Raw genomic sequence first — 26,365 nt, 5'->3', positions numbered from 1 at the left:
CTTCATATGATGCAACTGTAAGATTCCAGAGCATGTATCCAAATGTTTGTCACTAGAAAGTGTGACTCTGTCTCTCCTGGTATATATTTTTGTATGAAATCCAATTTCATGCTATATAGTGTTTCTTGGTTGTAAACAGTTTACTGTTTATACCATGTACCTTAAAAAAACACATGATTTATTTTTAAAAATTTTAAAACACTGCAGAAAGAGTCTACAGCCTGGAGAATGCTAGATAAGCTTTGTTTTGTTTGCAATTTAACCACTTTTAATTGGAATCCTTAGACAATTTGTCCATTTGAATTGATCTGATTGGATTCAAACCTGAAGCCCTGCTGGGTGTTTTGATTTCACCCTGGTTATCTGTTCTCTTCTCCCTTTATGATTCTTTCATTTATTATCTGTAATACCACATTGTTTTCTTTATTGTTTTATTACTTATAGTTCTTAGTAATTAGGGGTGCTTTTTAAACAAAACTCTGAGCACAGTTACACTTTTGTACTTACTTTGTAATTCTCAATAACAGACTCTAGCCCTCTCCTCTGTGCTTGCCTTGACATTTTAATCTTATGCTTTATTCTCCCCCAGAGATCTCACAATACAGTTTGTTGTTTTTGTATTAGACAGGGAGAGATTTCTTAGGGAAATAAAAACAAAAATAAGAAAAATATTTCATTTTACCAGCTCTGAACCTCTTTGGTGATTGTATAACATTTCTTCTGTGTGGAGAATTTCTTCAAAATCTCTTACAGCTTATATCTACTAATAATCAATTTTCAATTTTATCTGAAGGAGCCTTTATTTCACCTTTTTTTCTGCCTACTATAGAATTATCTGTGATTGGCACTTCCTTTTGGTTATTTTTAAAGCTGTCTTACTTGTTACTATTTTTATCTTTAGTTATCAGTGGTTTTAGCATGATGAGTCAAGATATTCTTATTTATTTTCAATTACAAATGTCTTCTGAGAGTGTCCTATGAATTTTGGATATAGAGCTTGATGTATTTTGTTATTTTTGGAAAATTAAACATTAATATCCCTTTCCACATTTCTTCTCTACATCGTTTCTGTGATGAAATAGTTGCTCATATGGCAGACGGCTTCGCATTTCCCCATATTCGTGGAAGGTGGGTTCTTGCTGTAGAACCATCTATTCTCTGTGTGTTTCAAATTGCATCTTTCCCTCTTTCTTATCTTCAAGTTGAATCATGTTTCCTGCGCTGAGATCAACAAAAGAATTACTTATCTCTGGATTGTATTTCTGCTATTGCTTTTTGACACTTTCTACTTAAATCTCCCCTCTTGTAGATGCAAGCTATCCATTTTCTAGTAGACTCTTGGACATATCAAGTATATATATATATATATATATATATATATATATATATATATATATATATATATATTTTTTTTTTTTCTTATAACTTCAGCATATTAGTCATCTATAAGTTGCTTTTTTTTTATTTTTCCCTTGACGACAGGTTTTTCTTTCTCATGTTGGTTGAATTTTAAATATAATATTCATGGCAAGGAGTGTGTGTGTGTGTGTGTGTGTGTGCTTGGAAATGAGCTCTGCTCTCCTTCTCCTGTGCTGCTGGTGAGCTGAGTCAGTATCATCAGAAGATGGTCTAGATTATTTGGTGTTAATATCAGTGCCAGGATTCCTTGTGGTAAAAGTTGGACCTGCAGTGCTGGGGTTTTTTACTATAAGTGTTCAGGCATCCTTCAAGCTTGTGCTATAGGGGAAGTTGCTTGGAAGTACCTTGTATTCATTCCTATTGTAGGCTGATCTGAGTTTTTTGTTTTAATCTCACTAGTTTAAAAGTAGATGTTTGCCTTTGCTAGTACAGCGCCTCCCTGTCTTAGGCATACCCTGTGAACCTGGGCTTTACTAATGAGATTTTCTCAGTGTGCCTGTCTCTTCTTATGACAGCTATACTCTGCCTTGCACCTCTGACATGTCATGTGAGAGGAAAACCTTGTCCTTGAGACACCTAATGCTCGTAGTGCAAGGCTCTATTCTGTGCTCACGCTGTCCTTCTCCTACAGGTCTTGCTCCTGTGTTTCTGAAGCCCAAGTGGATCCTGACCTTCTGCTACAGGGTGGAGGACTGATGTTGTCATTCAGTGGCCAGAAGCTTCATCTGTTTTTGATCATAGTGCCACCTAGATCACTGTTGTATAATCTCAGATTTCTTAAGGGATCAAGTTTTTGTTATAGTTTTTGTGTCAATTTTTTTTTTGGCAGTGGCCAAGAAGCCCCACACACTCTTTACAACTCTCTATTTCTCATCAAAAGTGAAATACAGTTATGGAGAGATGGGGGAAGACTGGAACATGAAGATTAAATGGGGAGGAAGTGAAACAGAGGGGTAAGGAAGGGGAAACTGAGAGAGACACCTAATACTAAGGACCATTCAAGGCTCATATGAGACCCTACTACAGTAGAAGCATCTTAAAATATGTGAAAGAATTCTAAATGGAACTACCAAATAGTTCAGGAGACAAAGCCTCAACTAGACCTCTCTCATCACTGAGTGAAATTCCCAGCGTCAGGAGTATGTTACACCTAATTGAGTTGTTGACCAACAGCATTCCCTGACAATCACCAAACAAATCAGGCTATTGCCAAGGCTATTGGTTGTTCTCTACAAATGGGTGGTAAGGTCCTATCACTGTCTCATTTTCCACAGAGAAGTCAAGCCGGTGCCTAATTAGACTTCCCACTCCCACTGACTAGTGTTCATAGTCCTGGAAATAACTCTGCATGCTACCAAAGAAAACCCCAACTTTAAACCCTGCAACTGACAGTGGTAACCTGCCTAAAGAACACACTGGTACAATTGTTGCACAAATGTGGGAGTAAGCAACCACTATCTAATTTGATTTAAGGTCCACTACATGAGGTGGAACCCATGAATAACATTGCTCAGGTGGCCAAGAACCTGAGATGGCATAGACCATAGGCCTAGGGAAAACCAAATATTCTTGTTCTGCTAAAGGAACATAGTAATAATACAACTGACAAAATTCTGCTAAAATGACAGATAAGTATCTACCCAGCCATCATCAGCAAAGCTTCCTTTTGCATTAGATGGGAACTAAGACAGAGACTCACAACTGGACCATGAGCAGAGAGTGAGAGCTTTAGAACAGTTAATTCTAAAAGAGATATCATCATCAAATTCATCCCCTCAGGGCTCAGGAAGTTATGCAGAAAAGGAGGCAGAAAGATTGTAAGATCCAGAGGGGATTTGTCTCCATACTCAAAAGGACTGATGTACATATTAACTCACAGAGACCGTGGCAGCATGCACAGGACCTGCACAGGTTCAAGTGAAACTTGGTCCCAGCCCTGAGAGGGGCACATGGACATAACATTCCATTCCTAATCAAGGAGCTGTCTCCAACTGACAATTGTGTTGCAAAGGTACAATGAGTCTTTTCCAATGGAGACCTGCTGGGTATATTAAAACACACTTAGTGTTAGGCCCTATGTGTAGCTGCAATAAATGGCCAACAAAAAATAAAGTCAATGGTATTTTTCTAAAACTTTTTGGCTCATATTGATTTGTTGAGTATTTTGTTGTTGTTTGTTTGTTTTGTTTTGTTTTTTATCTTACAGGTCTTTTGCTTGAATATTATAATTTCTGATTATGTATTTTTATGGGTTTTATGTTTATGTGTGTTTGTGTCTGTGTGTATTTCTTGTGCTTTTTTCTTTGTTGTTTTTTTTTTTAAATTCTGGTTTATGTTTTATTATTTATTTGCCTGTTTGTTTTCTAAAGAGAAGGAAAAGAAGTCTTGGAGTTGGATGCGTGAGAATGTGGGTAGGATCTGGCAGGATAATAGGGAGGGGAAATTGTGATCATAATATATTGTATAAAATTTCTTTTTAGTAAAAAAGTGAAATTTCTATCAATATTAAATTCAATTTATGAATCATCCAAATTCTATGACACAAATCCCATACAACTTGACATACAAAATCTAATCTAAGTGAATACGCACAGTCTGAAGGTTAAAGTCAGCCTTGGGGTTTGTCGGCAAAAGTCTTGTTCACTTATGCTGTCAGAGTTTTGCCACAGCAATCAATGAGAATCCACAGTTGCTGGGATCTCCCTACCTTCTTGTGGAGAATCTCAGTGACTCAAGGCCCTGTGAAAAGAAAATCATTTCTGGTTTCTGAAGCAACCTCTTCCCAGGGTCACGAGGAGTCAGATAACAAACTCCCTTAAGGAATAACAATTTGATCTTCAACATCATCTATTCCTGCACAGAAAATTACAATACTGTACAAACCCATTTCCTCATGGTGGATCATTTTTAGAACATGGCACATATCCCATGAGGCATATGTAGAGATCAGAAGACAATACTCAGGGACCTGTTCTCTTCATTCACAATGTGAGTACCGGGGATCAAACTCCTGTGAAAACCAAGCCCACTTTCTATTATATTGGGTAAATCCCAAGGGGATGGAGCTGTTACATTTCTTCCTTTGTATCAAGGCAGAGCCAGTGTCTGTCTCTGACAGCAATCTAAGCTAGGCCAGTTATCTGTGAGCTGGTCCTGGGGCAGTAATGCATGTACACATAGAGAGAGAGAGAGAGAGAGAGAGAGAGAGAGAGAGAGAGAGAGAGAGAGAGAGAGAGAGAGAGGGAGAGAACGCTTACACATGGACAAACATACACACGTGCATCACACACACATCTATACTACTCTATTAAAGTTTTAAAAATGTAATGAATTTTAGGAAAACATAACCTCCAATTACATACATTTAGAGTCATCTATTTTACTTTAATAAAAATAGAAAAGATTGGCCAGAAGTATGTAGATTTTATTTTGTTCACAGTTATATAATGAGTCTCATTGAAATCAGAATTTTCCATTTCTACTCTGCTTTCCTTGAGTTTTTCAAATAAAGCCTTTAAAAAAATCCTACCTTCAGATAGAACTACTAAATGTCTGCCAAGGTCAAAAATTGATATATTTATATCTACTATTTATATAGGAAAAACAGTATTTGAAAAGATGTCTAGACTATAGTGAAAAAAATGAGTTCTACAAAGTCTGTATTTCTCCAAAATTACGTTGTATTTGACACTTCTGTATTGTACCCTATTTGTGCAATTACTGTTTTTATTTTCTCATACTGACACTTCTAAGCATCAAACCACCTCTCTGTGCTCACACCTTGAATCACAAATTAGAGGTAAGGAAGTTCTGTCAGGTGGGAATTCACAGGGCACGGGCCCAAGAGAAGATGCTTTCAAACCTGGTGTCAAGATTTTGTAAAATGTGTTCCTTAGGAGACAGGAAAGAAGCAATGTGCATTTTAGATTGTAAAATGTGTTCCCTAGGAGACAGGAAAGAAGAGAAATATTTACTATAAGTTTGCAATATTACATGGATATTAACTCCAGACAGTACTTCAGGAAGAACTAATTTTAAGACATTCTTCAAACTATAATGTACCTCAATATGAGGTTTTAGGGGGAAACACTATAATACATAATTTGTTTGGTTAGACTATGGAGTTTTTCAAACATACAGAAATGGTACATCAGAAACTTTATATTTGATAGTTTTTCAACATTGCTTCAAATTTCTTTTTTTTAATATAGTTTTAAGAAAATACATTTGGTAGGTATGGTGGTGTATTTTTACAACCCAACAATTCCAATTCCAGGTCAGCCTGGGCTGTGTAGGAAGCTCAAGGCCAGCCTGATTGCAAAGCGCTTGCCTCAGGATAAAAAGGAAAGGAACAAAACCCATGTCCAGTATTTGCATGCAGCCAAACTTCTAAAATCTAAATAAATGATGCAATAAATTTACCTAAATTTATCATTTGCAATATGTAAATGAATTGCACATTTTTGTAAGTTAATATGAATAACAGACACATACAGATGTTTTCAGGAATGAATGCATATGACTGACCACATCCATTTTCTACCCTTTCACTAATTAATTCAAGAAATCTCACTCTATTTTTATATTTTAAGATGTATCATAAATAATGTTTTAGATGATATCTTGCCATTTCATACTAGAGGCCTTTTTGCTTTTTTGATTAATCTTATTTACTCTTTGAAATTTAACTTTTCTTCCTGTTAACAGCTATGAATGGGCTCATTTCATGATTTCTTTGTCAGCAAGCTTAATTTGGGTATATATGATCTCTTTTGCTTTTTTAAGAGTATAATTATATTATTCCCCCACTCTTTCCTCTTACCAAACTCTCCTATAAAGTTCTCCTGCTTGCTTTTGTGTATCTAATTTGTAGCCAAATTTTCTTTTTGCCAAGATTAGTAGTTCTAAAATCATTGGGTGGGGTTTTTCAGTTTTTATAAATATAGAAACATGTTATCTGCGAACTGATTATCTCTTGTTTTTTTTTCATTCTTTTTCGTTCATTTTGGGTTTTGATGTACCATATTTCTTTTCTAGCCTGCTTGTTGCACCTAAACTTCAAATACTGTATTGATGAACACAGCAAGAGATGACAGCCTTGTCTTGATTTTGATCTTAGAGGAAATGCTTTCAGTTTCTGCCCATTCACACCTATTTTACCAGTGAGTTTGTAAAGCACAGATTTACTAGATCGAAGTATAATCCCTCTGGACTTAGAATGTTCAGAGTTTATCATGAAGAGATGCTGATCCTACTGCATAGATCCTCCATACCTGTATTTTACATTTCAGTTAGATCTGTCTTTAATGGAGTGTGGAATCTCAAATCTCTATTTGTTATTTTTTAAAGTCTACTTTTTGCACCTGTTAGCATATTTACGGCTGTAGCATTAGTTTCTTTAATGTCTAGGATATAGATCTTTACAAATGTTGTGTTCTTACTATGAAGAAGAAATTTTTGATTAAAAAAATCCCAATTTATAAAATGCAATGCTTTTGGTTTCCAGTGTACCTGTTTCCCATGAGGATCACATGCCTTCCATTTTTAGGACCATTAATAGGCATGTGTTTTGTCGTAACGTGTCTTTAGATTGTTGAGTAATGTTGTCTTAGCTCTGTTCTTTATGTGCAGTATGTAAACAATTCTTACTTTTGTGAACTAACAAAAATCTTTTCTTCCTATAATAAATGAGCTATTGAGCTAAAGGTTTTCAATAACTTTAAGCACGTTTGTTGCATTTGGCAATTGAGTGTCCCCCCAAATGTTCTTTTTGTCTTCAGTTCCATTAGAGCATTTTAGTTTGAGGGGCCGGAGGGATGGCTCCTCAGGTAGAGGCACTTGCAACTAAGTGTGGTGACAGAAGTTTGAGCCCTGGGACTCAGCTGGTGAAAGAAGAGAGCAGGTCCCTGAGTGTGGTCTTCTGACCTTCACACATGCCTCAGGGCACATGTACACACATGTGTGCACACACGCAACTAAAATATTCATAGACATGTTGAAAAAAATCTTAAAAGTATAGAAAAGATAATTTGTTTTTTCTCCTATTAATTCTATTATCTCATTTTTTTTACATATTATCTCTTAATTCATGTGAAGTAGATCTCAATTATTTTTTCATATCTGGGTGAAGGAACTTCCTCATGCAATTTTTTAAAATAATTTCTTTTTTCTTCACATGTTGTTACTTTTTCTTTATGATGCCATCAGATTTGTTATGAAATAGTTGAAATCCTTCTTGTCACACACAAGAGCACAGTTCGGATTTGATCAGCTCTCTCCTGTTCTTCTGCTCTACGCCACAGCATGCTTCCCTAGTTTATAAGATTCTAACATTTTGAAGGTGACAGTTTTATACTCAAGCTTTTGACAGGTATTTTTAGGTTGTAATTTTATTTTCTCAACAGTTAGAAGTGTTTACACATGCAAAAACTTCATATACTTTTTTACCACTAATTTGCTACAACTAGTCATCTATAGTGTACTATTTATTCTTGCATATAATGATCTTAGAACATATTGAGCTAAACTAGAATAAAGTTCATTCTTTAAAAATTTCATAGCTCCTCGACAAAATCAGCATACCAAAGAACTTATCCTTGGAAACAGCACTATAGATCAGCTTCACTTATAAATACATTAAATTCCAAATAAAATATTAGCAAATGGAATCCATGTGTGTTATTAAAGACTAATATCCCATGACCAAATTGGGTTTAGTTTATCATGCAAGGGTGATTTCATATTAGGAAATCTATTTATGTAAATCATTATGCTAATATGTTAAAGAGAAAAAAATGACTACCTCAATGGAATGCAAACTGTCTTGTTATAAAATTCAACAACTAAACATCAATGTTTTATATATAATATATATATATATAATGCATTATATAGTGCATATGTATCCAAGTATATATGCATATATATATATATATACTTACATATTTATATATGCATTATTTCCCTCGAAAAAACAAACCACAATTATCTGACTATATTATAATATATAGCAGTCATGATATATAATAAAAATGTATCTATTGTTAAAATATTAAGAGTCACACTAATAACTGGGAAATTATATAACCTAATGTGAACATTATTAAAGAACACTCTAGAAAACACAGATGCGACAGAGTAAGACATGGACTTATTTAGACAATATATAGCTTACAAATAATATTGTTCTCTATAAAGTAAGTCCAGGCATTCAACAACAAACAAACAGAATAAAATTGCAACTATCACAGCAAATATTAGTGCATATTCATATTAAGATTAATATGCATAAATAACATGATGTATGTCAGTATACATTCACTGAAAAATATGTGGGAGAAACTTAAAATGAAAGAATATTATAACCCATTGAAGTATCAATTAAAATCATTCAGATGTCAGAATGGTTTCAAAAAGTAGACAGAAGGACTAATGATTAGAACAAGGCAGAATTTAACATTTTTTAAAGTGAGGTACTTTAAACTGGTGTCGGAAAGGAACACTGAAGGCTTCTAAGGACAAGATGGTGGCTTGGATAAACTATGTATGTGTGACCAATGAGGGATAAAATTGGGATGAAGAAGGAGGAGGAGGAGGAGAAGACAGAGAAGAAGAAGGAGAACAACAACAACAGATTCTAACTCTGTCAGATAGAGAGAAGTGAAGCAAGGTGAGGACGACAAATACTCCCTGGAGAAGGATCCAGGGGCAGATGCAATGCGTTGCTAGTGAGCAACAGCAGGAGGAAGTAGCAGCTGCCTGGGATGTTATGTCCCCTTCTGGCCATACCTGCTGGAAGAACAACAAACAAGTGTGAAATTGATGTAAATGGGGAGATGTAAGCAGGGGCTGGATACAGCTGGATCTGCTCTGGGTGTGGAGATGGAGGCACAAGCTTGATACAGGAGCCTAAGACAGATTCTCTGCTAGCACCCTGTAATAAACAGCCTAAGCAGGAACAACCTGTCACTGCCTAGTGAATTTGATAAGTGCAAGTGAGCTGCTGAATTTGGTCCACAAATACAGGAATCCCCAGATGGAAAAATCAAACACCAAGAAGGATAAATAAACAAACACAAAGCAAAATAAGATAGAAGGGTGAAATGAAGCAAGTAGGATGCCACAGAGACAAACCTAAGTAGGCATGTCTTCCGTAGTCATTGAAGACCTTTGCCACAAAAGGCCATCTTGACATGGAAAACATCACCAACACACCAGAAAGGGAGTAATTAATAACGGGCGGGGTGTTCTCAGGTTGGTGAATTCCTGCACAAACAGTCTCACATTGAACCCCCTCTCAGCAGGGAGAACCTCAGTTAGCAACACGTGGATTCCTGAGGCTAACAACATTGCCTCTATGTGCAGTTGTGGCTACAAAAGACTATCTGGGTAAAGGGAGAAACTGCATTCCTCCCAGATAGAAAGAGATGCTGACTGAAATTCTGTCTTCCATTTCACTTCTTTGTTAATTTTATGTTCTTTATTTTTATTGTGTGTTTGCAATCCTGTATTTCAAGTGTTTCATTGTTGCAACTCACCAAAATAGGGTTTCATAACTCTTTTCTTTTTCTGCATCTAGTCTATAATGCTTTCTCAAAGATCTTATCTCAGTATTTTCTTCTCATCTGACACCAAATAGGCATTTCTGCCTCTGTGTGACAAGTGATAACAGCGAAACCACAAAGTCCTTAACCAGAAATATGACCAGCTTTAAGTTAGATATTTTGGTGCTCATTTGTTTTGCAGTGAGAGGTAACAGACACACTGCCTTACAGGATGTTTGAATGGTTCAGTAGACTTTTATCTCCCTAGTACTTAAAGGCATTCTAGCATGTTTCAAGGAGTCAATATTTATTCTTCATATTAAGGATTGTAAGTATAATTCCAATAGCACATTCATTTCCAGAACTGGGGGGAATAAAATATAAAAATTAGTGAAAATATTCCTGAAATTTTCTCCATATAAAAAAAATGAGACTTACTATTTAAAACCACCACTGACACTCATGTTCACAATGATATTGAGGAAATCAGTACCTGACTCTGATTTTGAACTTTTGTAAAGAGGAGTAGTACCAAAGAAGCTAAACTCCTCCCCAGTTACACGTTTGTGAGTGTGTCTTTTCAGGTGCTCTAAGGTCAACTTACAAAACATTAAAGCTTTTTCTCTGTATTATAAAATTTTGTGGATAATTTATTAAAATGTACTCTATCTCTTCCTTTAAACAAGTGACATTGGGCCAGCAGGATGGCTCAGTGGGTAAAGGTGCTTGCCACAAAAGCCTACAACCTAAGTTCGAGCCTTGAAGCCCACGTAAAGGTGGAGATAGTGAAGCAGAATATGGTAGAACAAACCAAACCAATGATGCCGGTTTGCCAGTTTACTCAAACATTGCTTGGACTGTTTGCTGAGCACGACTTTACTTGCTGCCTAGAGAAATAGCTAAAACAATGGGTTGTTGCCTTTAACAACCTGCTGGTGCCAAGCACACCCTTGTAAAATCTCCCTTACTTCTCCCCACCTCCTGGTCTTAGAGTATAAATGAGAACACAAGCTGGACTCATGACCAAGACCTTTCAGAGACTGTCCTGGGTTCTTCCCACTGGTGACATCTCTGACCAAGGCCTTTTAGGAACTGTCCTGGCTTCTGCCTTCTGGAGACATCTCCTTTCTTCCACTCTCATTGATGGCAGAGTGCTTAGACCAGAAAGATTCCCACAATAAAGCAAACTAATGCCACAAAATTGTCCTCTGATCTTACATGCACCTATACCCCTCCAGACACATAATAATAAATGCTTCAGAATTTAAAATGATGTGATTGATATCATGGAATCACTCTTAAATGACTTCTGCATGCTAATAATAATTTTCTAAGTATTGAACTTCCTTTTTTGTTTGTTCATTTGCTTGTTTTGTTTTTGGAACAGATTGCTGAACGTTATAAAACCAGATTTATTCAAAATTCCCCCAAACTACCATAATATGCAGATTGCCATATTTGCATGCTTAAATATTGTGTTTTACCTGTAACTTTTAAAATATTGCTGTCTGCCCCTTGCCCAAGACTTGCTTTTAATTTTAAATTTATTTAGTTTCTTATTGAAAAAGTGTTTTCCATACAATGTATTTTGATTTTTTTCCTCCTTCATTTCCTCCCTATCTTTAGACTGAAGAAAATACTCAAACACAAAGTGAAAACATAGAATTTGTGCTTTAAATAGAAGGTAGATATGCACAAAGCTAAAGCCTGGAGGGTTCTTTCTTTAAAGGCCAACAAACTGTGATAAGTGTGGTGGTGCCAACCTGTAATCTCAGCACTGGATGACAGAGGCAGTTGGATCTCTGTGAGTTCAAGGCCATGCTGGACTACATAAAAAAGTTCAAAGCCAGCCAGAGCTACATAGAAAACCCTGTCAAATCATTAACAACAAACAAACAAATAAATAAATAAGTGGATATAATTTACTTATATTTAAATATATATGCAGAAACAAAAATTATGTATAGTTACAATAATGAATAATAGTGATAGCTTTTATGTATCTATACCATAGAGCATTACAACTTTAAAGCCTTTGGGAACTTTTTAAGTATTCTGTGGACTGGGAGCCTGTAGGGACTGCTGTCCCTGGCTTGTCCTGAGAGCTCTGTCCTTCCTCTGGCCATCTCACACCCATCTTACCAACCCTTGTATTTCCCTCCTTTATTTCCTTATCCAGACCTCACTGTCTTTTTCCATTGAAATTTATTCTTTTCTCCTATATTATATCTGACTGCAGTTTCCCCTCCTTCCTCTCCTCCCAGTCTCTCCTCCTCCTGTTCCCCCTCCCTTCTACTCTAGATCCACTCCTCCACTTCCCTTTGAAAAAGACAGGCCTCCCAGGGATATCAACCAAACATGGCATCTAAAATTGCAATAAGACTAGGCACTTTTCCTCATATGAAGCTGGACAAGGCAACCCAGGAAGAGGAAAAAGGTCCCAAGAGCAGAAAAAAAGTCAGAGATGGTTGCTTCTCCCACTGTTAGGAGTCCCACCAGAACACCAAGCTACACAAACATAACATATATGTAGAGGGCCTAGCTCAGACCCATATAGGTGCTCTGATTTTAAGTTCAGTCTCTGTGAGTACCTTTGAGCTCTGGTTAGTTGATTCTGTGGGCTGTGTTCTCCTGGTGTCCATGACACCTCTGGCTCCTAGAATTCTTCCTCTCCCTCTTCTGCAGGATTCACCAAGCTCCTTCAAATGTTTGGCTGTGGGTCTCTACACCTGCTCCGGTCAGTTGCTGGGTCAGTTGCTGGAGGAAGCCTCTCTGATGATGACTATGCTAAGCCCCAGTCCACAAGTATAGCAGAGTAGAGGAGTATCATTAGGAATCATTTCTCTGACTTTTTTTCCCAAGTCATGTTTGGCTCTATCCTAGGTCTCTGGGATATCCAGCCTCTGCTTCCTTGCTATAGAGGCAGTGTCAGGTATGGGTTCCCTCTTGTAGCATGGGTTTCAATTTGGAACAGTTGTTAGATGGACACACCTAAAAGTTCTGCATCACCTTTTTTTTTTTTTTTTAAGTAAATTTATTTTACAACATCATTTAGTTCAACATAATAGCCACAGATTCCCCTGTTCTCCCGCTCTCGCCCCCCTCCCCCTCCCCCCATCCCACCCCCCATTCCCACCTCCTCCAGATCAAGGTCTCCCCCGAGGACCGGGATCGACCTGGTAGACTCAGTCCAGCCAGGACCAGTCCCCCCTCCCAGACCGAGCCAAGTGTCCCTGCATATGTCCCAGGATTCAAACAGCCAACTCATGCAACAAGCCCAGGACCCGGCACCAACACACGGCTGCCTCCCAAACAGATCAAGCCAAATGACTGTCTCACCCGTTCAGGGGGCCTGATGCAGTTGGGGGCCCCTCAGCCTTTGGTTCATAGATCCTGTGCTTCCATTCGTTTGGCTATTTGCCCCTGTGCTTTATCCAACCCTGGCTTCAACAATTCTCGCTCATATAAACCCTCTTCTTTCTCACTAATTAGACTCCCAGTGCTCCACCAGGGGCCCAGCCGTGGATGTCTGCATCCAGATTCCTCAGACCTTCCTTGGATGGGGTTTATGGCACAACTAACAGGGTGTCTGGCCATCCCATTACCGGAGTAGGTCAGTTCCTGCCGTCTCTCGTCCATTGCCAGCAGTCTTTTCTGGCGGTATCTTTGTGGATCTCCGTGGGCCTCCCTAGCTCTCTGCTTCCTCCCCTTCTCATGTGGTCTTCATTTACCATGGTCTCCTATTCGTTGTTCTCCCTCTCTTTTCTTGATCCAGCTAGGATCTCCCACTCTCTTTCCCTCGACCGTCGCTCTTCATTGTTCCCACTCATGACCAGGCTGTTCATGTAGATCTCATCCATTTCTCCATGTCTTTTTTGGGGTCCCGTTTTCCAGGTAGCCTCACTGGTGATGTGAGTAGCAGTTCAGTCATCCTTGTTCCACATCTAGTATCTTCCTATGAGTGGGTACATACCATATTTGTCTTTCTGAGTCTGGGTCACCTCACTCAGGATGATTTTTTCTAGATCCATCCATTTGTCTGCAAACCGTATGATGTCATTGTTTTTCTCTGCTGAGTAGTATTCCATTGTGCATATGTGCCACAATTTATTTATCCATTCTTCAGTTGAAGGGCATCTAGGTTGTTTCCAGGTTTTGGCTATTACAAACAATGCTGATATGAACATAGCTGAGCAAGTGCTCTTGTGGTATGATTGAGCATTTCTTGGGTATATGCCCAAAAGTGGTATAGCTGGATCTTGGGGGAGATTGATTCCCAATTTTCTAAGAAAGCGCCATATTGATTTCCAAAGTGGTTGTACAAGCTTGCATTCCCACCAGCAGTGGAGGAGAGTTCCTCTAGCTCCACAACCTCTCCAGCATAAAGTGTCTTCAGTGTTTTTGATCTTAGCCATTCTGACAGGCGTAAGGTGGTATCTCAGAGTTGTTTTGATTTGCATTTCCCTGATGATTAGGGATGTTGAGCAATTCCTTAAATGTCTTTCAGCCATTTGGGTTTCCTCTGTTGAGAATTCTCTGTTTAATTCTAAAGCCCATTTCTCAATTGGACTGTTGGTCGTTTTGATGTCTAATTTCTTGAGTTCCTTATATATTCTGGATATCAGTCCTCTGTCACCTGTGGGGTTGGTGAAGATCTTTTCCCATTCAGTAGGCTGTCGCTTTGCCTTGTTGACCATATCCTTTGCTCTACAAAAGCTTCTCAGTTTCAGGAGGTCCCATTGATTGATTGTTTGTCTCAGTGTCTGCGCTACTGGTGTTCTATTTAGAAAGTGATCTCCTATGCCAATGCGTTCAAGATTACTTCCTACTTTCTCTTCTAGCAGGTTTAGAGTAGCTGGATTTATGTTGAGGTCTTTGATCCACTTGGACTTAAGTTTTGTGCACGGTGACAGATATGGATCTATTTGCAGCCTTCTACACGTTGATATCCAGTTATGCCAGCACCATTTGTTGAAGATGCTTTCTTTTTTCCATTGTACACTTTTGGCTTCTTTGTCAAAAATTATATGTCCATAGGTGTGTGGGTTAATGTCAGGGTCTTCAATTCGATTCCATTGGTCCACATGTCGGTTTTTATGCCAATACCAAGCTGTTTTTATTACTGTAGCTCTATAGTAGAGCTTGAAGTTAGGGATTGTGATGCCTCCAGAAGTTGTTTTATTGTACAGGTTTTTTTTAGCTATTCTGGGTTTTTTGTTTTTCCATATGAAGTTGAGTATTATTCTTTCCAGGTCTGTGAAGAATTGTGTTGGTATTTTGATGGGGATTGCATTGAATCTGTATATTGCTTTTGGTAAGATTGCCATTTTTACTATGTTAACCCTGCCTATCCATGAGCATGGGAGATCTTTCCATTTTCTGACATCTTCAATTTCTTTTTTCAGGGACTTAAAGTTCTTGTCATATAGGTCCTTCACTTGCTTGGTTAGTGTTATCCCAAGGTATTTTATGTCATTTTTGGCTATTGTAAAGGGTGATGTATCTCTAATTGCCTTCTCATCTTCTTTGACCATTGTATATAGGAAGGCTACTGAGTTTTTTGAGTTGATCTTGTATCCTGCTATGTTGCTGAAGGTGTTTATAAGCTTTATCAAATCCTGGGTGGAATCTTTGGGGTCACTCAAGTATACTATCATGTCATCTGCAAATAGGGAAAGCTTGACTTCTTCCTTTCCAATTTGTATCCCCTTAATCTCCTTATGTTGTCTTATTGCTCTGGCTAGAACTTCAAGTACTATATTGAATAAGTAGGGGAGAGTGGACAGCCTTGCCTCGTTCCTGATTTTAGTGGAATTGCTTTGAGTTTCTCTCCATTTAATTTGATGTTGGCTGTTGGTTTGCTATATATTGCCTTTATTATGTTTAGGTATGTTGCCCGTATTCCTGATCGCTCCAAGACTTTTATCATGAAGGGGTGCTGGATTTTGTCAAATGCCTTTTCTGCATCTAGTGAGATGATCATGTGGTTTTTTTCTTTGAGTTTGTTTATATGGTGTATTACGTTGATGGACTTTCGTATGTTGAACCACCCTTGCATCCCTGGGATGAAGCCTACTTGATCATGGTGGATAATTGTTCTGATGTGTTCTTGGAGTCTGTTTGCCAATATTTTATTGAGTATTTTTGCATCAATGTTCATGAGGGAGATCGGTCTGTAGTTCTCTTTCTTTGTTGTATCCTTGTTTGGTTTAGGAATCAGGGTAATTGTAGCCTCATAAAAGGAGTTTGGTAATGTTCCTTCTGTTTCTATTATGTGGAACAATTTAGAGAGTATTGGTATTAACTCTTCTTTGAAGATCTGGTAGAATTCTGCGCTGAAACCATCTGGTCCTGGGCTTTTTTTGGTTGGGAGACTTTTAATGACTGTTTCTATTTCCTTAGGGGTTATTGGGCTATTTAAATAGTTTATCTGGTCTTGATTTAACTTAGGTATGTGGTACTTATCCAGAAAAATGTCCATTTCTTTTAGGTTTTCCAGTTTTGTGGAGTAGAGGTTTTTGAAATATGACCTTATAATTCTCTGGATTTCCTCAATGTCTGTTGTTATGTCCCCCTTTTCATTTCTGATTTTGTTGATTTGGATTCTCTCTCTCTGTCTTTTGGTTAGTTTGGATAAGGGCTTGTCTATCTTGTTGATTTTCTCATAGAACCAACTCTTTGTTTCATTAATTTTTTGTATTATTCTCTTAGTTTCTAATTTATTAATTTCCCCTCTCACTTTGATAATTTCCTGGCGTCTATTCTTCCTGGGAGACTTTGCTTCTTCTTGTTCTAGAGCTTTCAGGTGTGCTGTTAAGTCACTAGTGTGAGATTTCTCCAACTTCTTTATGTGTGCATTTAGTGCTATGAATTTCCCTCTTAGCACTGCTTTCATAGTGTCCCATAAGTTTGGGTATGTGGTTTCTTCATTTTCATTGATCTCTAGGAAGTCTTTAATTTCTTTCTTTATTTCTTCCTTAACCCATTGGTGATTTAGTTGAGCATTATTCAGTTTCCATGAGAAAGTAGGTTTTCTGTAGTTTTTGTTGTTGTTGAGATCTAACTTTAACCCATGGTGGTCTGATAGAACACAGGAGGTTATTCTAATTGTTTTGTATCTGTTGAGATATGCTTTGTGGCCAAGTATGTGGTCAATTTTAGAGAAAGTTCCATGGGGTGCTAAGAAGAATGTATATTCTTTCTTGTTAGGATGGAATGTTCTGTAGATATCTATTAGGTCCAATTGGGTCATGATATCAGTTAAGTCCTTTATTTCTCTGTTAAGTTTCGATTTGGGAGATCTGTCCAGTGGTGAAAGTGGGGTGTTGAGATCTCCCACTATTAATGTGTGGGGTTTTATATGTGGTTTAAGCTTTAGTAATGTTTCTTTTACATATGTGGGTGCCCTTGTGTTTGGGGCATAAATGTTCAGAATTGAAACTTCATCTTGGTGGATCTTTCCTGTGATGAATATGTAATGTCCTTCTTTATCTCTTTTGATTGATTTTAGTTTGAAGTCTATTTTGTTGGATATCAGTATGGCTACCCCTGCTTGTTTCTTAAGGCCATTTGATTGGAAAGTCTTTTCCCAGCCTTTTATTCTTAGGTAGTGTCTGTCTTTGAATTTGAGATGTGTTTCTTGTATGCAGCAGAAAGTTGGGTTCTGCTTTCGTATCCATTCTGTAAGTCTATGTCTTTTTATAGGTGAATTAAGTCCGTTGATATTAAGGGATATTAACGACCAGTGATTGTTCATCCCTGTCATTTTTGGTGGTAGTGTGTGTGTACTTCCCTTCTTTGGGGTTTACTGTTGTGGCTTTATCTATTGCCTGTGTTTTCGAGTGTGTATCTGACTTCCTTCGGTTGGAATTTTCCTTCTAGTGCTTTCTGTAGGGCTGGGTTTGTGGATAGGAATTGTTTAAATCTGGCTTTGTCTTCGAATGTCTTGTTCCTTCCGTCTATGATGATTGAAAGTTTTGCTGGGTATATTAGTCTGGGCTGACATCCATGGTTTCTTAGTGTCTGCATTACATCTGTCCAGGTCCTTCTGGCTTTCAAAGTCTCCATTGAGAAATCGGGTGTTATTCTGATGGGTTTACCTTTATAGGTCACTTGGCCTTTTTCCTTGGCTGCTCTTAATATTCTTTCTTTATTCTGTACATTTAGTTGTTTAATTATTATGTGTCGAGGGGACTTTTTTTGGGGGTCTAGTCTGTTTGGTGCTCGATAGGCTTCTTGTATCTTCATAGGCATTTCCTTCTTTAAGTTGGGAAAGTTTTCTTCTATAATTTTGTTGAATATATTTTCTGTGCCTTTGAGTTGGTATTCTTCACCTTCCTCTATCCCTATAATTCGTAGGTTTGGTCTTTTCATGGTGTCCCAGATTTCTTGGACATTTTGGTTCATGACTTTGTTGGCTTTAGTGTTTCCTTCGACTGATGAAACTATTTCTTCTACTGTATCTTCAATGCCAGAAATCCTCTCTTCCACCTCTTGCATTCTGTTGGTTATACTTGCATCCGAAGTTCCTGATCTTTTACTCAGGGTTTCTATTTCCAGCATTCCCTCTGTTTGTGTCTTCTTTATTTTTTCAATTTCCCTTTTCAATTCTTGGACTGTTTCCTTTGTTTGTTTCATTGCTTTTTCATGATTTTCTTTCAGTGTTTTATTGTTTTCTTCCAGGACTTTAATGTTTTCTTCCAGGACTTTAATGTTTTCTTCCAGGACTTTATTATTTTCTTGGAGGGCTTTATTGTTTTCTTCTAATTTGTTTGCTCTTTCCTCTAGTTGTTTATAGTGTTCTTCCAATTTCCTTGTCTTTTCCTCTACACAAGCCTCTACCTTCTTCATGAAGTTACTCATAAGGCTACTTTCTTCTGCTTCTTCCAATTTTTGGTGTTCAGGTCTAGATGTTGGAGGCGGGCTAGGTTCTGGTGATGCTGTATTGCTCTTCATTTTGCTGTATGTACTTCTGCCTTGACGTCTGCCCATCTCCTTGTGGTTCTTTCTTCGTCTTATCAGTGTACTTGTTTCAGAAAGAGCTGACAGATTCAGGAAGACTCTCTCTTTTGTCCAAAAGGGAGTTCTCTTGTCCAACTCTCTGGTCCAGAAGGGAAGTCCGGGGCGGGCTCTGGTCCAGAATGGCAATCGGGGGCAGGCTGGGAGCTCTGGACCAGAAGGGAAGTCGGGGGCAGGCTGGGAGCTGGGGGCCGGTCTCTAAGTCTCAGGAAGTGCAAGTTCTGCATCACCTTTACCCCAGTACATCTTGCAGGCTGGACAAATGGTAGGTTGAAGGTTTTATGACTGGGTTGGTGTCCCAGTCACTCCACTGGAAGACTTGCCTGGTTACAGAAGATAACCAATTCAAGCTCCATGTCCCCCATCACTAGGAGTCTTAGCTAGGGTCAATCTCATAAATTCCAGGGCATTTCAGCTGAACTAGGTTCCTAGAATGGGGGCCGGGGAGTATGGCATGGAGGGAGAGTACTGGGAGAGTCTGCTGGAATTGGGGGGCATCTCAGGTCGAGGCAGACCTTGCTGTCCTAACCTTTTTTTTTTTCAATACTAACTGTGGTGGTAATCTAATTGTACTGAAATGTGATTTTGATTGTATGTTAATAAATAAAGTTGCCCGGGGGTCAGAGCTATTAGAGCCATAGAAAGAGCATGGCGGTGGTGGCACACGCCTTTAATCCCATAGATCTCTGTGTGTTCAGGGATACAGCCAGCATTGGAGACATATGCCTTTAAGACCTAGAGGGCTGTACATACAGACAGTGACGAGGCAGTCACGTGTTTGGGTTTACAACCAATGAGAAGGCAGAATGACTTTGAAACGACTGACACACAAGGAAATAGCTCTCTTTCGGGAAGCTGGGACACAGCAGGAGGAAGGGTGAGATTTTAGCTCTGAGCTCTGACCTCTTGGCTTTCTCTTTTACATTGTTTCTGTGTTTCTTATTTAATAAGACGGTTGGTTACATCAGCAACTAACACCTGTTTTATCATAACAAAATATGTTAGGAAGCATTCTCCTTTAAGTATTTTTAAACTGGTATACAAATATTAGGTAGCATTTTGTATTTCAAGCAAAATATTGTAGCTTTTCCTTTCTCTATTTCCTCCATGCCCCTGTCCCCTTACACCTATCTACTGACCTGTCTCTTTCAATTCTAATGTCACATGTGTCCCTTTGCCTTCCCAATCTCCTTTCCAAAGTACCCTTTTAAACTGTTCCTAGGGTCCTTTCTTGTATGTTAGGCTTTACCACATTTATTTCCATTTAAATACATATTACAAATTAAGGTCTACACATGATAGAAAATGTAATTTTCTTTCTCTGTTGCTTTTTGTTTGTTTGTTTGTTTGTTTGTTTTTGAGTTTGGGCAACCTTGCTTAATAAAATACTTTTCAGATACATCGACTTTTCTACGAATTTCACAATTTCATTTACTTTAAAGCTGAATAAAATTCCATTGTGTATATGTACCACATTTTTATTATCCATTCATCTATTGACTGGCATCTAAGTTTGTTCCATTGTTTATTGTTATGCATAGAGCAGTAATAAATATGGATGGACAAGAATTTTTGTGGTGGGATATGGAGTCCTCCAGGAATGTGCGTAGAGTGGTAAAGCTGGGTAATTGGGTACTTCTCATTTAAGTTTTTTTTTTAAATCACCAAATTCATTTCCATTGTGGCTGTTCTGCTTTGTATTGCCAGCAGGAGTGGTTTCCAACATGGCTATAACGTTGGCACTCCCAGCATCACTGAATAAGGTTCCTGGTTCCTCTCATCCTCTCCTACACAGGTCAGTTTTCTTGAAGATAGCCATTCGGTGAGTTTGGACTCAAAGACATTTTAATTTGTATTCATTGCCCTGATGGATCTGGCGGTTGAACATTTCACATCTATGTATATATGTGTTATATATATTATTGGAAAAAATTATATAATATGTTCTGTTCACAGTCCCCTGCAACTCCTCCCAGACTCTACCACACATCCATATTCTTTCTTTCTCTATCTGCTTAGAAAACAAAGAGACAAAAAGAGCCCAAGCAAACCAGAAAAATAAAGAGGACAAGAAACACACACACACACACACACACACACACACACACACACACACACACCCTGTAAAATAAATCAAAGTCATACAATACAAGCGGAAGGCTAGTAAGACAAAAAGTGCCCAAAGTCATGGAGACAAAAGTCTGCAAAAATACCGTTGAGTTCATCTTGCACTGGCCATCTGCTGGAGAAGTGGTCATGAGTGCCTATCCATAACCAAAAGCTGTCTCCAATTTCCAATTAACATCTGCTTGCAAAGGAAAAGTTAGTTTTCTCCCATGGAGTCTCACTGGTCATGTAAACACTTCTTTGAAATACTAATTGGTGCCAGGTGGTGGTGGCACATGCCTTTAATCCCAGCACTCACTAGGTAGAGTCAGGTAGATCTCTGTGAGTTCAAGGCCAGCCTGGGCTACCAAGTGAGTTCCAGGAGAGGCACAAAGCTACACAGAGAAACCCTGTCTCGAAAAAAAAAAAAACAAAAAAAAAAAAAAAAGAAGAAAAAAAAAAGAAATATTAATTGGTATCGTTTGAGAACTGTCTATTCATTCCATTAATCAACTTGTTGACTGTGTGTTGGGGTTGGTATATAATTTTTGCAGCTCTTTATAAATTCTGGATATTAGTCCTGTGCTTAAAGTATAATTAGAAAAGATTATCTCTCATTCTGGAAGCTGTCTCTCCACTCTGATTATAGTTTCCTTTGTAATTCAGAAAAAAAAAATTTAATTTTACATCATCTCATTAGTTAATTCTTGGGACTATTTCCTGTGCTATTAGAAACTTATTCAGAAAGTTCTTGCCTTTTTCTGTAACCTGAAGTGCATACCTGTTTTCTTCCAGTAATTTCAGTATTTGGGGTTTGTATTAAAGTCTTTGATCTTTTCTATTGATTTATGAATAGGGTGAATGATGGGCATCTGTTTCATTCTTCCACAAGTGGGTATCCATTTTTGCCAGAACCATTTATTGAATACTCTTTCTTCCACTATGTTTTCTGACACCCTTGTCAAGAGTTAGGTGGCCATAAGTCTGGGGTTTGTAGCCAGTCTTGTATTCTCTTTTATTGTTCTGTTTTGGCACCAGTACCAGGCTGTTTAAGGCACTACAGCTCGGGAGAATACTTTGATGCCATTTGTCGTACATCCCATTATGTTCACTGTGCTTAGCATGTTTATTGCTTTGGCTATTGTCTTTCAGGTTTCCATATGGACACTGGGATTTTTTTTTCTATTTCTTGTTCTTTTGCTCTGCATAACAGTTTTTGCTAACGTTAAAATATTTGTTACAACTCACCACTAATTCTAAATTTTTTTGTACTTCTCATACAAAAATTTTGGCTACTGAATAAATTATTTAGAAATTGTATTTTTTCCCTGGAGTCATGTTGTATAATTTACTTTTCTTATAATTTGTGTGTTTCAATTAAATATCAAACATCGCCATAATGTTTACCACATCCTCCTATTAACCCTTTATCTCCAGTTTCTAAAATGTAAGTATATTTTTATTACCTGACGATAAATATTTGGTTTTTTTTAAGTTTCATTTTCTGATGAATCAGCACTGGCATCCCTAATTGTGGACTTATTTTAATTAAAGCAAAAACATATTGTATGGTTCTCTAATCATGCCTTCTGCTTTTCTGTATTTATAAACCTAAAGTATTTTATAAGCCGTTTCTATCATTGAGATAAAAATATTACTTACAAACATTCACAAACAGCAAGTTGCTCAAATGTGATTGTATTTAGTAGACACCCACTAATTGCTAAAAAAAAAAAAAATTCTTGTAATATCATTGTTCAAATTAATATGAATATTTATTCATAAAAACTAGGTAACTTACTTGCTTTTACAAGTGAGTAATTCAGACAGGGCTCTGAATCAAGTTGTCTGAAGCTCTCCCTGTGTATATCAGCTCCTACACTGGATTGAGTTTTAAGATTAGCATAATCTTTTCCCCTGAGGGTCCAGATGCAGATGTCAAATCAGTCAGTGAGCTGAGCAGATCAAAAATTTGAAAGTAAATAATGAGTCTTGAGGAAGATGAGAAATGTAAATGTTCTTATGTTCATATTTTATGAACTATGCTTAAGGTTTTCTTCCACATTTGTGGAGAATGGCCTTGTACAAATTTGCAAATTCCCAGCAATTAAGAGCATCATATCATTTCAGTAAAAGTCATAATCTATGACCTATCAGGTTCATCACCATCATCGTGTTAAGTGAGAATTAAATGTATAATGTGTCCATTCATGGTTTATAAATGTAGACATTTACAGTGTCATTGACTGGGCTTATTTCTTTCCCTCAAATTTAACGAAGAAGAATCTATATGATGCTTTATGCAATGTTAGACATGGCTATTAATTCTTGATCCCTATTGCTGTGTAGCCTTCACAATTACTAGACAAGAATCTTAAAAGGAAGAAAGTAAGATTAAAGGGATGAAAGAGTCATTGCTTTTAATGAGCACACATGGTGTTCTGTCAGAACAAATTATCCCATGATGCCTGTGATTAACTAGGCTGCTTCTTTTTCTGTGAGCTTACAGTACTGCAAGCCAAGTAAGCATAATATAAAACTGTCTGCAAAATTAGAAGTCAGTTTTAATTTTGTATTTATCACCATCTTGTCATTTGTGACAAGGCTTTATCATATACGTGATTTTGCCTGGAGAGATCAAAATTAAAATTTACTGAAATAAGAATGCTGTAGCTCGGTGCCAGACCATTGAAAAATTCTCCCTGACAAACAATAAGGTGTACAAATTAAAATGAATTTGTTCAAGTTTAAAAACAGCATTGCACTAATTTCAGAAGTTTCACTTTCTTCATTGCTATCATATATTTCCATTAAGGAGAAATGCATACCGTTAAGCCAATTGGTAGTAATGTTCAAATAAAAACCTTTGGATACATTGTACTTTTTCATCTGGATATTTCATCTAAACTAATTTTAGAAAAGAGCCTTAGGTAAATGTCTTCTTTCAACAGTGTGTAAGGAGAGAATATTTACTGTCAACCAGGTATAATAAGAATGCAAATAAATAATGCAGAAGCAAGATGAATCATGTCACTATGCCTTGAATCACAGCCAGGGAGATATCACAACAGGCACAGGAGTCTTTGCTTTCACTTTCTGTCCTGATAAACATATTTCTCTGTTTTGGTAACCATCTGTGACTAAGAATAAGGTTTTATTCCATTGCATTCTGATAGGTCCTGTCTATCTCTCTGGAGTCAACCATTGTTTCCCCTGCTCCTTAACTCTGCTTTGGTGATCTCTAACTGGAATCTGCTCCTTCACATTTCTGTAAGTTACCCTGAAGTATTTCACAAGTTGTTCCTGTTCAGTCAACGTTAGCCTTTCCCAACCCCTCACTGCACTCCCAACCCGTCGGTTTCCATTGCTTCCCCAGGATTTCACTTATTCCTCTGAACTCCAAATTTCTTAAGTTGAGGAATGTTGATATAATAATGTTTCCCCTTAGTAATTGGACATCAATTAACATATCATAAACCCTTGAATATTTTCACTGAGTTCTTTAATTTACTCTTTATTTACAATTTAAGGACCCTCATGCTATCACAGCCTTCCATTCACTCATGCTTTGAACTAATTAAGATATTTTTTACAACACACATAAGAACTGTCTTCATTGCCAAAGAAACATGCATTTTTCAGGTGGCCTTAGTATTTGTATAGTATTCAGAAACACATTAATCCTCCAGTGCTGATTAAACGCAGACATTAGATGATTGGCCAGAAATGCCCTGTCCTTTCCTGTGCTCTTCCCCTTGTTAGTAAGCACAAAACAGACATTTCTGTTTTTATAACTGCATCCATATACAGAAAGTATTGTGATCATCATCATCCTCGCCATTACCCGCCCTGTCCCTCTCTAACTCTTGCTGTCCCCATCCCACCGTGTGTGTGTGTGTGTGTGTGTGTGTGTGTGTGTGTGTGTGTGTGTCTAAGAGGTCTTGTGCAGGTGGCCACATCGACTGTGTGGTAGACTGTGATGCCCATGACATATCCTGAAGACAGTGTTTTGTAACACTCCTTTCCATGTCCCAGCTCTTATAATTTTTCCTCCACCCCTTCTGTGGTATTCCATGGGACTTAAATAAGCTGATATAGATATCTCATTTAGGACTGAGCACTTACTAGTCACTTATTCTCAGCAATTAGACAATGTGTGAGTCCCTGCATTATCAACCTCTGTAAAAATAAATAAATAGAAATTTAAAAAAAAACTCTCTCTCCTACACTAAGAACAGCATTAGTCAGAGATATGAACATGAATGTTTAAGAGACAGTTTGTCTACATATCCATTTAGCAAAGTGTCAGTTCCTCCCACACACACCCAGGGCCTGTGGCCTCCTTATTCATGGAACTTTGACAAAGTTTACATTCCAAGTATGTGTTCATTCTCAAAAATGGCCTCCTTATCATCTAGTCTGGTGTGTAACCAAGATCAATGACAATAGCCTGTTTTGATTTGGGATCCTGAGGGCTCTCCTGCCAAGAATTCATACAGAGATACCCTATACCTGGCACTGGGATTTTCATTTAAAAACCAAAGGCTTATAGGAACTCTATTAACAATTTAAGCAGAGTATCTCTGATTAAACAATTGGTTTTAGGGTTTAGTATTAGTTTGCATAGTAGTAGACTTCCATGTAGTTTTTGCCTATACCCTTCATTTTATTGATTCTTCCCAAAATTAACCTTCCCCCTACTCCTCTGCTCAGCCCACATTCAAACTTCTCTACCTGTAATGTTGCCAATTTACTCTTTTGTCTTTTTTATCCCTCCACACACCTATGATTCTTCCACCTCTCTTGGATCATTTCCTTTTTGTTGTTGTTGTTGCTTTTATTAAGGAATTTTTTATTCATTTTACATACCAATCACAGATCCCCCTCTTCTCTCCTCCCACCCCTACAACCTCCCCCTCCAGAAACCATCCCCCATTCCTTACCTCCTACAAGAAGGTAAGGCCTCCTGTGGGGAGTCAGTGGAGCCTGGCACATTCAGTAGATACAGGGCCAAGCCCCTCCCCCTGCCTCAAGGCTATATGAGCTGTCCCACCATAGGCACTGGGCTCCAAAAAACCAGCTCATCCACCAGGGATGGATCCTGATCCTACTGCCACGGGGACCCTTAAGCAGAACAAGCTACACAACTGTCTCATTTATGCAGAGGTCCTAGTCCTGTCCCGTGGAGGCTCCACAGCTATTGGTCTCAAATTCATGAGTTCCCACTAGTTTGGTTTGGTTGTCTCTGTAGGTTTCCCCATCATGATCTTGATGCCCTT

General features: G+C 37.9%; 1 long non-coding RNA gene across 1 annotated transcript in view; it reads left to right on the top strand.

Annotated features, from left to right (window-relative positions):
* Positions 1-3,552, top strand: part of LOC119088174 — a 70,354-nt gene extending 66,802 nt beyond the window's left edge. Inside the window, exon 5 of the long non-coding RNA XR_005091770.1 lies at positions 2,051-3,552. This is a non-coding gene — a long non-coding RNA (uncharacterized LOC119088174). The remainder of the gene's footprint in view (positions 1-2,050) is intronic.
* The last annotated feature ends 22,813 nt before the right edge of the window (positions 3,553-26,365 follow it).

The sequence above is a fragment of the Peromyscus leucopus genome, chromosome 6 (genome assembly GCF_004664715.2).
Source record: "Peromyscus leucopus breed LL Stock chromosome 6, UCI_PerLeu_2.1, whole genome shotgun sequence".
In the NCBI taxonomy this organism is placed as follows: Eukaryota; Metazoa; Chordata; class Mammalia; order Rodentia; family Cricetidae; genus Peromyscus; species Peromyscus leucopus.
The sequence above is the reverse complement of the archived record's forward strand: the minus strand, read 5'-3'. Positions and strand labels throughout refer to the sequence as shown.